This window comes from Melanotaenia boesemani, chromosome 4, assembly GCF_017639745.1.
Source record: "Melanotaenia boesemani isolate fMelBoe1 chromosome 4, fMelBoe1.pri, whole genome shotgun sequence".
Lineage (NCBI taxonomy): Eukaryota > Metazoa > Chordata > Actinopteri > Atheriniformes > Melanotaeniidae > Melanotaenia > Melanotaenia boesemani.
The window spans coordinates 14771765-14786462 of NC_055685.1; positions in this window are offsets into that span (position 1 = coordinate 14771765).

Genomic DNA, 14698 nt, shown 5'->3' on the forward strand with positions numbered 1-14698 from the left:
GTTTTGGCTCACATTTTTTATTTTGCATTGCTGAGGGGGTAAGCATCTGTGTTGCTGTGAAAACTTTAGTTTTGTTCAGCTTTCAAATTTTAAATTAAACTGTTTCTTAAAATGCTCAATATCAGTTTTATTTAATGAGTTTTCTTTTCTTGTATTATATTTTTTCAGCTATCTTACTTGAGTGGCTCAACTTTAGATAATTAAAATTAACATGAAAGGTTATCATGGCTGTAAAGTGTAAAAAAATCTGGCATTTTCATGAATCATCGTAGTTGGACAAACTAAGGGTTCCTAAAAATCATCTTACACAGGGATAAAATCTGCTTGAAAAATGAACTTGGCAGTATGATCAGACCTACTACAGTTTGCTGGCACCTTGTGATGCACTCTACTGTGGAATAACATTGGAGTTTATATAAATTGACTACACGGCATCTCATTAAAGGTATAGCAGAAAACAGTGGTTCCAAATTTAAAAAAATCAATTCTATTAACATTTTCTTCAGTGCTATGTGCCAATATAACAGATGGCAGTGACTTAGATTTCACCCCTACACAAGTTAATTATCTTGTTGTGCTACAACTTCAATGCATGCAACATTCAGTAAAGGTGCACCTCTAAAAAACACAGTAAATAAGACTGGTTCCAAGGATTTAATTTACAGCTACAGCACCTTAAAGCAGATTTTCAGAAAGCTGGAACGGAAGTGGTGGAAGTTATTATTGGAAAGGAAGTGGAAGTTATTATTCATCATCAAGTAGGGCATCTTGATTTATGTGTACTATTTCTGTCCCATAGGATCTTTGGCTTAGAGTTTTTGTGTTTGTTAGTGTTTCTGTTCTGCCTTTCACCTGTGATCCCTAAGTTTGGTTCTGGTTGAGGTCTCTTGTGAAAAGGGAATTCTCAGGATGGGAGACTGAACAGAACAAAATAGAACAGGACTAAAGATTTGCTGTAATCTGTTAGCTTTTGTAACTAGGCATTTTAATGTGAATTAGGTATTGTAAAAGTATTTTCTAATGGCCTGAATGGGTTTGAATTGGATTAGAATGAACTGGATTGAAATGAACAGTATTTCATTTAACTTGAATTGCTGTCTTAGTAAAGTAACAGTGTTCCCATAAACGAGGCGAGAATAAAATGCAGGTAGAATGATTGTTCATTTTATGAATCAATAAGTTAATTTTCTGAGGTTTGTAATTCTTTCAGTGCCCTTCTCTCACATTTATTTCCACACAGAAAGCAGTTAAGTTTAAAACTGCTCAATTTAAACATTAAATTGAAAAAAAAAATTAGCTCCAACACTGCTAGATAATAAAGGATTTGTGGAAATCACCTTTTTTTTCTCCCAACAAAGGTTCTCTTTTATAAATGTGGAAAAATTAAGCACGTCCGCACCACCACATACCTCTGCACAACCTTTTAGAAGAACTGCTGGTCCCATTCTGCTGACCAGCAGCTCTTGGTCAAAGTGGCACAAACAATGAAGGAAGAAAAAGAAGACTGAACTCTAATCTCTATGTTTTCTTTCTCTAAGGTTTTGATAGTTCCAGTGACTTTACCTGACAGTGCAGAGAAAACAAGAAAATGTGCAGAGGAAGGGAAATGACATGGTGCAAAGAGGTCCTAGGATGGGACTCAGACCTTGACCAACTGTGCCATGGGGCACCCCGTCAACCATTTGAACTATCCAGCACGTTGTCTCTATCTTTTCACAGCCCTTACACCCACATGCTTTCACTGGCTGTATCTACAAGTCTGAGCCAAACAGAGCTGATAAAACATGCAGTGTCACTTTTAGATTGCATCCCAACATATCTTAAGGCATTAATTAGGTTTGCACACAGTTCTGTGAACCTGTGTAGACCTGATACTCTATAGACATTATATGATCGCACTGATACATTGTATCAGATCTTAACTGTTCTGGTCCAAAATATATATCTGACACCATGTAAGCCACTGAGACTTCTAAGAACATCTGGGTCAAGTTTGTGTTCCATCCCAAGAGTCCCAACAAGAAGAATCAGCATTTAGATTTTATACTCATAATATCTATTTTTTTTTTTTTTTTTTTTTTTTGCCACCACTTTTAATAAAGTTTTTTTTCTCTTATTTTTTTCTCTGGATTTATTTATTTATTTATTTTGCATCTGTAGGCTACATTGATGATAATGGTGATGATGACTGATGATAATGTATTTTTCACTGATGTCTGCTTATGTCATTTAACCCACTGTATCTATTCTGTTGTTTCTCTATCTTTTAGCTTCTTCTGGTTTTATTTGATTCAATCAGTTAGTTTTAATCTTCTACCTTTAATGTACTTTTTAAAATTATTTTGCACTGTGTTTTAACATTTTATCTAAAGCCCTTTGTTTTATTCTAGATTCTCCTCTTGGCATGTACTTCTGGTCTGGTTTATATGCTATTGCAACTTCTACTGGGAAAGAAAAGGCAAGATAGGGAGGCACTTGAAAAGTTCTGTTTTGCCGTCCTTTGACCCTCCTTTTCTCACATCTGGAATGTTCATCTTTTACCTTTGTTTCTGACTTTTAATATTCTCTCTTAAGCATGGTGAAACAAATTACTTGCTTAAAGGTCCCATATTATACATTTTTTAACAATTTTATATAGTTGTCAGAAGTCCAACAACATTGATTTCAAAGTGTATTACCACAAATTCAGCCTTGCCAAATGTGGCTCTAGTGAGCTCTAATGAGAACGGGCTGTTTCAATGTCTATACCTTTAAATGTCATGAGTGGTGCCTGTCTATGCCCCTCTCTGGGAGAGGATCCGGCTTTCACTGGCACCTGCTCTGTGGTTTTAGAGGGCACGTTCAGCTAGCATATAGCTTTTCTGTCACATTAATGACAGTATCCACTACTGGGGGTAGTGGTTATTTCCCTATGTGAGGTCACAAAGGGAAAGATCTCAGACTCACCTGTTTGAGCACACATTTGCTAAAAAGTGGAGCAAGCAAGTGAGAGAGGAGACAAAGTTTTCACATTTTTGGGGCTCATACACAGGCTATGAGGACACATGTGACTGTTAGAAAACCTTCAGAAAGTGAATTTTGCATAATATGAGACCTTTAAGTGTGGTGGTGAAGACCCAGAACTCACGTTGATGGCCCTTAAAAAATATAAATAAATAAATAAAAAATATTTAAATAAAGTTTTTCAGGTTTCTGTTCAGACCGTTCAGATGGGGAACAGAAGCAGCAAATATGATGAAACACTAGAAGGCCCGGCAGGGGAGATTAACAGATTTTATTTTGTTTATGTTCAAATTGTCTCTCTCTAATTCTCCTATTCTAAATGTTTCTTTTGCACCCACTGTAATGCTTTTAACGTTTTACTTAAAAAAAATAAACTATTCAAATACAGCTGAGAACAGGTTAGCCTGGATTTATAAAAACAAATAGCAAGATCATTTCTAAGCTTTACCCAGCAACCTCTGTTTATATAGCTTTTCTGTCATGTAAAGTTAGAGAACCTCAAGTTTATAGTTATTTTCCTTTGCAGAAAATAATGCTCCTGAGCAGAAATTTCATTTTTAGACCAAGCTTTTATAGTCTTACTTGTCTAAATCACTGTGGTACTCATTTGTACAATGTCTGCCTCATGGCTTGTTTGGCAATATTCACACAAAGAGTGAATTTCTGCCTGCTACTCTGATATTTTACATCAGTCAGCTGACAAACAGAGTAGACTGGACCTTTTAGGTGAGGTGGCCAACAGAGTGTTCAAGACACGGGGTGACAAATGGAGCTCCAGCAATGCCTAGCACGAGAAGAATAGCGTGCTTTTAGAACATATTAGTTTGGAAAAGTATGACAGTAATTCTCAACCTAAATCAGTGCAAAGACCCATTTATGTCTGTTTCAAGTGTTTTCATACACTGCTGCCCTTTATACTTCCACATTGTTTACGTCTTTTATGTTTTTTACGTTTTTTACGTCTTTTATGTCGCCATGGTTATGAAGTCGAACTAATCCACTAGTGGGCAGTGCTGAGTTCAGAGTTCACTGGCGTTCTGGCGTTAGTTTCGGACAATGATTGATGGCAATAATGCTCTGCTATTAAGCTGTTTGCAGCCACCTGATACACTCACCCAGATTTCCTTCAAAAGCTCATGCCATCTCTACAGTTGTCCTCTTTGTTGTTTACTTCTTCTACCTGTTACTATTCTTCTTCTTTGGTTTGTTCTTCCACTGGTTGCATTTCAGCTATACTGCTCAACAGTGAGCCCGCGGGTTCTGGTGGTATTGATTTGTTTGCTGCGTCAAGAAAAGGTGCCTGAAATTCCCCAATCACGTGCGTAAACAACGCAATTGACAGACAAAACCGTCCGTCTGTCTGAGTATCCGTCTTCTGCTTCGAGCATAAATGGGCTTTAAGATGTAAGGATTTATGAACTACACGTACATTCTCACATATTGTGTTAACAAGTCTAAAACAGGAGATGACTGCATTGTTTTTGTCTTTGATAAACTTTTAATTCTAAATGTTAATATTATCAAATTTTAGCAGAAACAATTTCCAAAAAGTACGTGAATTTCCCATTATCTCTTTATTACCCTTGAATGAATGAAATACTTTGAAAATGTCCCATATAGGTTGATGCTGTTTCAGGGATGCCAGTGACTTAAATGGCCAATAAGTCAGATTTAGTCAGGTAATTCTGTAGGGAAACCCCATTACTGGTGGTCTTAAGCTTTTAAAAGCCACTTAGACTTGCTGTCATCCTGCTGTAAGAATCACGAGACAACACATCTGGACAGGCATTAAATGCAAACTTCCCCAATTAAAATCTATAGCACATCACATCAGATGTAACTAACCTCATTACTTTAAGCTTTGGTCCTTAAATAGAGAATGATGTGCCTGACAACTGTGTTTACTGCAGTTTTGTGCCAAAAACTGCTGTACAAAAACAAAACAAAACAAAACAAAAAAATCTTCTGATACTTTCACTGCAAGGTGTTTTAGTTAAATAGCATGTCATCAAAATGCTGCCTCAGCAACTGGTTTGAATTTGAGAATCTTTTATTTTAAAAATCACATCTAAATGACATACTTCCATACATTTGTTTGAGTTTAACTGCTAATTTTTAATGTTAAAAGTTTCTAAGCACCCAAACTTTTTAAAATAAAATAAAAATGTTCATAAAATTAGAACATGCAATAGGGTCCTTCCCCAAGTGGAGGAGTTCACGTATCACGAGTGAGGGAAGGATGGAGCGGGAGATCGACAGGTAGATCGGTGCGGTGTCTGCAGTGATGCGAACTCTGCATCGGTCTGTCTTGGTGAAGAAGGAGCTGAGCCAAAAGGCAAAGTTCTCGATTTGCTGGTCGATCTACGTTCCAACTCTCACCTATGGTCACGGGCTGTGGGTAGTGACCGAAAGAACAAGATCGCGAATACAAGCGGCCAAAATGAGTTTTCTCCGCAGGGTGGCCGGGCTCTCCCTTAGAGATAGGGTGAGAAGCTCGGTGATCCCGGAGGGGCTCAGAGTAGAGTCGCTGCTCCTCCACATCGAGAGGAGCCAGATGAGGTGGCTCGGGCACGCCTCCCTGGTGAGGTGTTCCGGGCATGTCCCACCGGAAAGAGGCCCTGGGGAAGACCCAGGACACGCTGGACGGACTACATCTCTCAGCTGGCCTGGGAACGCCTTGGGATCCCTCCAGATGAGCTGGTGAATGTGGCCGGGGAGAGGGAAGTCTGGGTTTCCCTGCTTAGGCGGCTGCCCCCACGACCCGACTCCGGATAAGTGGCAGAAAATGGATGGATGGATGGATGTTCATAAAATTTTTTTAATAATATATATATATATATATATATATTATGTGATTATGGACATTTTAATTTTACTGTTTGTTGTATTGAAGTACATTTAGAATTTCTATTCTGTATCCAAACAGTCTGGTGTATTTTTTCACACTCGTTGCAGCAACAGTCTAGCTGTTGTTTTCACAGAACTGGAAAGCAGAGGACGCCTAGGCTGACAGAAATAAAATGTTTACTGCAGAGGTCTGGTTGGTGGTGAGTGGATGAGTGTAGCAGGCTCGAAACACAAGGCAGACAGGTGATGAGGGGGGCCTAACCAGAGAGGTAGAGAATGACTGGTGGAGGTATACTGCTGGCAAGGAGGAGATGAACTAAAGGTGTCATTGCTTGATTAAAGGTGCCAGGTGTGCACACACATGCATGCACACGGAGGTAGACAACTTAGGGGACCAAACGAGACATATGGGTAAAGGGAAAATGGGGAACATAACCAGGAAAAGAAGAAAGTGAAATCAGAGCCTGAACAAGAACGAAACAGCACTTAGCTTTCACTTGTGTTTTTTTCTCAGTAGCCTAATATGTACTGATCTGACAACAGCAGCAGTTCTCTCTTACAGGAAGTTTGAAGGAAACAAATATTTCAACATGTTCCACTGAATATGACAGCATGCATATTAAAAACCACATGAAATGTTTATAAGAAACCACCACACAACATGATTCATATTATCAACATAATTTCTTTCATTTTCAATAAGTCTAAGACCTTTTCATTTTAAACAGGAAGTAACACAAGTGTACGCTGAATGAGGAACTTTCTTTGTATGAAGTGAGCCTACTGAGTGATATTTGTTGGAGGAAAAAGAAAATTTCTTAGTCATAGTTTTTGGCACACTAAGAAGTCACTGCTAATATGTAGCAGTGCGTATCATTTTGGAAATTAAGCTGCTTGTGCCCGGAAGAGATTCCTGCTATCAGCGTCCTTAATTACAGCCCAGACATGTGAATGCAATCTTTGATTATGGTCACACAGTACAGATTCGTGTGATCTGTTTATAGCTGTAGCTGCTAGAACAGTGTGAAAACAGTTTTTCACACTCTCCTAGTAAACCAGAAACTGAATTATGAATAGAAAATAAGCCGTTCTCCAATGCCCTGTCTGCTATAGCATTTCTCTCATCTCAAAAGATTTAATCTGTGTGGGTGAAAATATGTTATTTGTGTTAATACAGCAGCCATCACATGACACTGCTTTCTCCCTTGAGGGCATTAAGTGTCATAATACAGACCTGCTCTTTTGACTGGCCTTGAGGATGTTAAAAATGAGAGCTTTCAGTGATGGAGGTGACTTGAAACTACTTTAAAAATGATGGGGAAACTTTGATAAGTCCTCAACAGGGACACAGACTGTCAGGAAGACAGATACCTCAAGTGAAGCCAGGGACCTTTCATTAGTGTAACACAATTCCTCTGCCATCTGTTTTAGCTGACAGCAGTAGGGTCCTTTTAGAGCACCCATACGGCATTGCTTATCATTGGCTCTCCTGGGACTTTCCAGGTGCTTCAGCATACAGCTTTGCTTAAGTTTACCTTCAAAACATGTACTAAAAAATAAAAAAAAAATATGTATATATATATATATATATACATATATGATTCTCAATTATTTGAATAATCAGTCATATAACAAACCCTCCTTGAAATGCACTCATGTATAAAATGTGGAATACAGCTTAGAACATCTTTGGTATTCCAGAAACAAACATCTGTAATATCACCTGTTCTTCAATTTATAAGTCTCCTCCTGTACTACTGTTATGTGTCCAACAACAGATAAAAATCTCTAGCCAGTACGCTACTTGATCAAGGTGGTGTTGTGCTTTGCTAACCCCTCTATCAGTATTCCAAGCACAGGGTAGAGGCACATCTTGAAAACAAAGCCACTGCAGCAGACAAAAAGCTCATCCAAAGCGAGGTTTAGAGCTCCCTGGAAAAGGCCAGAGGGGGAACTAATTTTTCATGATCAGTGACAGTTATACTGATGTCAGAGCTTAAGAAATCATTGAGCACATGCACAACTACCCTAAGAGGCATCTGTTAGAGTGACAAGGGTCCAGAGGGGAAAAGGATGGAGTGGGAAAGCACTAAAGTATGAGACAGGCCAAAAGCGAGAGAAGCGAGGAGCAAAATACAGAACCCCTAATGAGGGAGTGTAGACGCTAATTAAATTTGAAAGAAAATCTCAGTGTGAAACTTTATTCTGAGGGAAGGTGTGATAAATGAAGCCTCCTCCTGAATGGGGCAGCTTGTTATTGTTCTTTGAGTGGGGGTCAATTAAATAGTAGGTTTCAATACTGAAAGAAATGTTCAGCACAACAGACAGGCATACATATGGCCACGAAAGATGTGGTGTTCACTGTAGTTAGTGTGAAGTGAGTGAGAAATTGGGGGGCAGATATAAGGTCTAAATGAATGTATAACAAGATGATGGATTAATACAAACACACAAAAGAAAAAACGCCCAGTAGCCTTTTCCTTATAGCCTTTTTGTCCACAATTCTTATGGTAAACCTCTCCTGTACCTAAGCATAAGCTCTGTAAATGAACTCCTCAGGCTCCAGTCATGGTTGCATTACTCTGAGGCCCATACTGAATGTGAACACTTAGGTTTTGCTTGCCAGATGAGTCCAAATGACTCTGGCAAGTTGGAGAGTGTGTGCATAATGTCTGACCTTTCACAAATTTTTCTGTGTTATACTAGAATTTAGAAGTGTTTAAAAAGCTGTGAAAAAGCATTTCTTCATGAGGGAAGCACTTGATGTTAATTTCAACATTGGATTTCAAAAGTTCAGAAGAGAAAAAAAAGGTATTTAATGATCTGTCATGAGATCGGGTTATAATAGGCTATGCTTCGCAGGCCTACAGAACAATCAAAGCTCAACTGAACAATTATTTTGTTTTTCCTTACTCTATTCCTCATACGGATATTGCTGAAAATTTGATGTGTCAGTGTTCGAATGTTCTGCATGTTTGGCCGCTTACAGGGGAAGGACAGATGGGATGCTTGAAAGTGCTAATCAAGGACCTTTGTGGACTGGTATATGTAGCCTCGTTTCCATGTGTCTGGTTTGGTACAGTATGGGTGGGTATGCATTTTTTCTGTGTCGCCACAGGCAAAAACTGGGAATGGTACCAGAATTTTATTGAAAATACAAGCTGCAGTGAGCTTACGTTTGCATTTTGCATTGAATTTTGCATTAATGATAATTAGGGTGTTCTCTGAAGCCCTCTTCACCCCTCTAAAACAGGTGCACATGCTTTAATCCACATCTGCACTAGTGTTTGAGTTATGCAGATGTCTAGAATGGAGTGCCAGGAAAAGTTCACGGCATTACAAAAAAGGAAAATTATTGTACCAAGGAAAAAAAACAAAAAAACAACACACAGGAGGTTCAATGCAAAACATAACTCAGGTGACATTTACTGTAGAATAAACTTCAGTACAATTTCTTTTAAACAACACATTCATTCAAACACATTTCCAGCTAATGATAATCCTTTACTGCTAATGAAAATAAAGATGAGTCAAGTCCGAACATTTGGGTTTTATTATAGTGGTCTTCGGCCACTATGGCCACTATGACCTATGTACGCGACAAACATGCACTTGAATACATCGCTATGCTTTGTCTGTCTCAGCCTGTTTATGTTATCATGCTGCTCTCAAGCACATCACTGCATGCGTTTATTAATATGAAAAGTTATTTGGTCATGTCACTGTGCAAACACTCATTTCTGCTTTGCAGAATTTCCTGAGTTTTGTCAGTCAACATTTGTTATCTCTTTTTCCTTATTAGAAAACAGGGGCTTACATTTTACCTGGTGCAGATTGTCACGCTCACTGTTCAAACTGACGAACGTTGCCAATGCTCATGTCAGCAATCACTTATTAAGCTTGATTCAATGCACAATTAACCTGACACCAAGTCTGAGTTAAATATGGCCCTTGTTGAGTTCCTTAGAAGCATCTCAGTGATCAAAGAGTGACACTACAGAGCTAGAACAAGACGTAGCACATGCACAGATAATGACATATCTGCTTGCTCCTGCTGTTGATGGTACAGTAGCGCAATACTGTCGTAAAAACAGTGCATTTTAATGCTAAAGCTGTACACAAGCCAGGACTGTCTGGAGCAGCACCACAATTATTATTGTTGTTGTGTTCAGCATGTGTCTTTCCCACTGACATCATATAGTCTCACCCTCTAGTGGTGTGGTTACACTGTCCTCACAGTCACAAACCTATCCACCTTGGTACCTGTTTTCAGATATGAGCGGTTTCGTGGGGATGAAAGGGTGGATTGCTAAAATAAGTTTGCGGTTTTACTGCAATTTGGAGTCATGGGGACAGTCCCGTAATGTGTCAGCATGTTTTGAATTAAATAAAATGTTAAAGATGACAGGTCACATCCTGGGGGATAATTTGCCCAAACTATAAAATTTTACTCAAACAACGAGATGCCAACTTTGGGTTTGATAAGATAACGGATTGCCAAAATGATTTATTTTATAGGAAGTTTGCTTGGACACCCCAAATTTCAAATTTCTGTTTCAGCTAAAAGCAGATTGACGAAAAGTCGTTAAGACAAGGGAAGTTTATTTCTATAGCACATTTCATGTTCAAGACAATTCAAAGTGCTTTTCATAAAACATTAAAAGCATTACAGCAGAGTGCAGGAAGCAATAACACGTGCATTAAAAACAAACTTAAAAAAAGGAATGAAAAAACAAAAAACAAAAAGAAGAACGCTAAAATAAAAGAGATAAAATGCAAGGGATAAAGTTCTAGTGTTTTAACAGTTGTTTTGACAATAGGCAGCAAAAAGAAAGTTTTTAACCCTGATTTAAAACTGCTGACAGTTTCAGCAGACCTGCAGTTTCTGGGAGTTTGTTCCACATGTGAGGAGCATAAAAGCTGAACACTGCCTCCATGTTTAGTTCTGACTCTGGCAACAGAAAGTAGACCTGACCCTGATGACCTGAGGGATCTGGTTGGTTTATAACAAACAAGAAGATCCTGAATGTATTTTGGTCCTAAATCATTCAGTGCTTTGTAAACTAACAGCAGGATTTTGACGGGAAGCCAGTGTAAAGATCTGAGGACTGGAGTTATATGATCTACTTTCTTGGTCTTAGTGAGAACTCGAGCAGCAGCGTTCTGGACTAACTGCAGCTGTCTGATGGACTTTTTAGGGAGACCTAAAGACTACTAAAAACAAATACATAGTTTTTTTCTCAGTCATCAGTCCTTTAATTCTCGATTATGTTCTTTATGTGATAAAAGGCTGACTTCACAACTGTCTTAATATAACTGCTAAAATTCAGGTCTGAGTTCATGACAACGCCCAGATTTCTGGATTAGTTGTTAGTTTTGAACTTAGCTGTTTGAAGCAGAGTGCTGACTTTTAAATTATTATTTCAGTTTTGTCTTCATTTAACTGAAGGAAGTTTTGGCATATCCAATCTTTAATTTGATCGATGGTTATGTTGATTTGTGTGTCATCAGAATAGTTATGGTAACATATTTTGTTGTTTTTCATAATTTGAGCAAGTCAGACCATGTAGATGTATAACAGCAGTGGGCCCAAGATGGAGCCTTGGGGAACTCCACAGGTTATTTTAGTTCACTCAGAATTACAGTTACATATAGACACAAAGTAGTCTTTGTCTTTTAAATACGATTGAAACCAATTAATTGCAGTGCCAGAAAGTCCTTCCCAGTTTTTAAGCCAGTCTAGAAAGATGTTATGGTCGGCTGTGTCAAATTCAGCACTGAGATCCAGTAGAACCAGTTCCTAAATGTGTCCACTGTCTGTGCTCAAGTGGATGTAATTTAAGACCCTAACTAAAGCAGTCGCAGTGCTGTGGTGTTGCTGAAACAGTTCTTTAGTGTCAGGAAGTGTGTAGCTGTTGAAAGACAGCTTTTTCTATAATCTTACTGAGAAAAGGGGGGTTTGGTATCAGCCTGTTGCTGCTCATGATTGACGATCTAAGTTTTTCGTTTTCAGTAGTGGCTTGATGACGACTGTTTTTAGGGTCTGAGGAAAAACACCTGAAAGCAGAGACGTGTTTACAATCTGTAAGATATCTAAGGCCATGCATCCTGAAAAAACCCAGTTTGCAGGGCATCAAGACAGCAAGTGATTGTTTTCAGATGGCCAATGATCTCATCTGGGTTTTTAGGACTGATTAGACTGATTAGAGAAAGGGGTGTCATGGTGTTCATGTCTCTGAGTGGACGCATCAACATATTGCCAACCCCTGGCATGGAAGCACTGACTGACTGCTTCTTTCTTTACTGCCAAAATTCAGAAAATCAAACTCATTACAGGTCCACAGTAGGATAGAAGTTCCAGGTTAGTGACACATGAGGAGGTTAACCTGTCAACAGTAACGAACATGGCATGAGCATTATTGGTGTTCTTAGCAGTGATGTCAGAAAAGAAACATTGCCTTGCATTTCTCAGCTCCAGAGCTCAGTCTCTAATGTGAGGATTTTTTCAAAACCATTCACTTTGATGTTTTAAGCATGGCTATTTAATTGATATTTTATCTCCGAACCCAAAAGATTTTACCTCTCAGATCACTTAAACAATATTAGAGACCTTAATCAGTCAAATATGACTGCTGCTTGTTCAAAATTATAGAAAAAAGACCAAATACCTAATCTTTATGAGCATTCTGACCTTGTTTTAACAATCACCAGTTCCTCCATGCAGCTGCACAGCACTCAGAATACAAGAAGATAACACATCATTTTCAGATAATCATTTCAGTTTGTAATAGAACTCAGAAATAGCAAGTAGTTAATACCATGAATGACGATGATGGAGGTGGTGATGACAATGTACTCTGCCATTTATTCATTTTAGCTGTGGTTTGAATGTATGCATCAGAGCTTTCAACAGAAGGCAACTGTTGTTTGGCATCATCATATCGGAACTTTTGTTAATCACACTTTGATTATGTGGTGTTATACCTGTATTATCATATCAGTGTAATGTTCTTTGCAGAAAGAAAGAAAGAAAGAAAGAAAGAAAGAAAGAAAGAAAGAAAGAAAGAAAGAAAACTGCTTGTTGGTTGGCGAGAAAAAGAAATTAGCGTGCAAGATGCTGTACAAATCTTAGATTTTCAAATTCTCAGAGTTATTTTCATGAAATCTTTACTGCACTCTTATCACATAATTCAGCATTAAAAGCGTCCAAATAATCCTAATGATGCTACATTTTATAAACAAGTTGTGATTGTTCTGATCAGACTGATGAAAGAAACAAGCAAAAACAAAGAAAGAAAGAAAGAAAGAAAGAAAGAAAGAAAGAAAGAAAGAAAGAAAAACTGTTTAATCTTATAAGTATATGGATGTTTGACTGTAATTTGGGTTTGTTACAGCAGAAGCATTTCTCAGGTACAGGTAAGAATTGGTTCATTTAAGCACTAGAAAATCTTTTAAGCAAATATCACACTATCCCCAAAAGTCAGAGAAAGAAATGAGGATAATATTAGCTCAAAAATCCATAATACAATACCACAAGGGGCACAGTACAGATGTTTTGCATTGCCAAACCTTCAAAAATGTTTGGCTCTCCAATGAATAATGAGCCCAAAACCGCCACAGAATCTCATAACTATGTAGATTTGTAGAAAACATGTAGATTTGTATATAGAGTAACTGTCCACTTTGACCAAAGGAGCAAAACTTGCCACTTTCATTATAGTTTACAGGAATGTTTTATCTTGCATGAAAAGACACAACCTTCAACCTGACACACTAAACAAGTGTGTCATAAATATAAGTGCCAAGGACTAACCTCTGATGGCAAAATGAATCATGGTTGTGATCAGTTTCTCTTCTGTGATCAATTATAGTTCTGGAGAAAAAAAAAATCGTTTGCATTTTTTAACTAATAAAATCTGGTCCTCTTTCTATCAAGCACTGAAAAAAGACAGACCTGAAGGAATGTTAAGCTTGTTAACAGTAGATCATGTCCAAGTAAATATTGCACACGCTAAAAATAATTAATGAAATGAGTGCATGTAGCTGTTTATATTTATTTATATTTTACATTGACTTGTATGAAATAAATATTTCATAAAGGTTTGTGTTGTTCCTTTATTATACGTAATAAACAGAAAATCTGATGTGGGATTTTATGCCACTTTTATTTTCCGGCTCTATCAGGGGACACAGAAAGGCTAATGCAGGCACTGCTTTTGATGCAGTGTTTCTGACATCTTCATTTTACTTTGTGGCACTTAATTCTTCTTTTTATAGAAGTTCTCTGATGTTCTGCTTCTACCAACAGCGGAACTTCCTGCCTGCTCTACTTTGACAGATCTTTCTGTTGTTTGAGCCTGTGCTGTGTCATCCATATTTATTAATCTCTGTTTTGATCTTTTCAATCATTATTTGCAAGTCTGTCAAATTGTTGCTCATTTCACATTTAAAGGATTTTATGAAATATGAATTTTTCTCTCATTTAGTTGTGGTGGGGTTTTTATGTTTATTTATTCATTGTATGATTTACATAAAAACATGTAATAAATGGCCAGCAGTCATGCAGCCTATGTAACCCCTTCAGTAAATCAGTTTAGTTATGTGTCACTAAAAAAAAAAAAAATCAACAAATCAATCAGTTAATATATATATATATATATATATATATATTTAAATATATATATATATATATATATATATAGCACCTAGCATCTACACACCATAATATAAAAGCGACCTTACATTGCTAGGCTATGATCAAGATCAGGAGCTTACTAAGGACTGGCTCTCGCAGGCAGCTCATAAATAAAAAACACTTTTTGCGTATTCAGGATTCAGGATTTTCTAT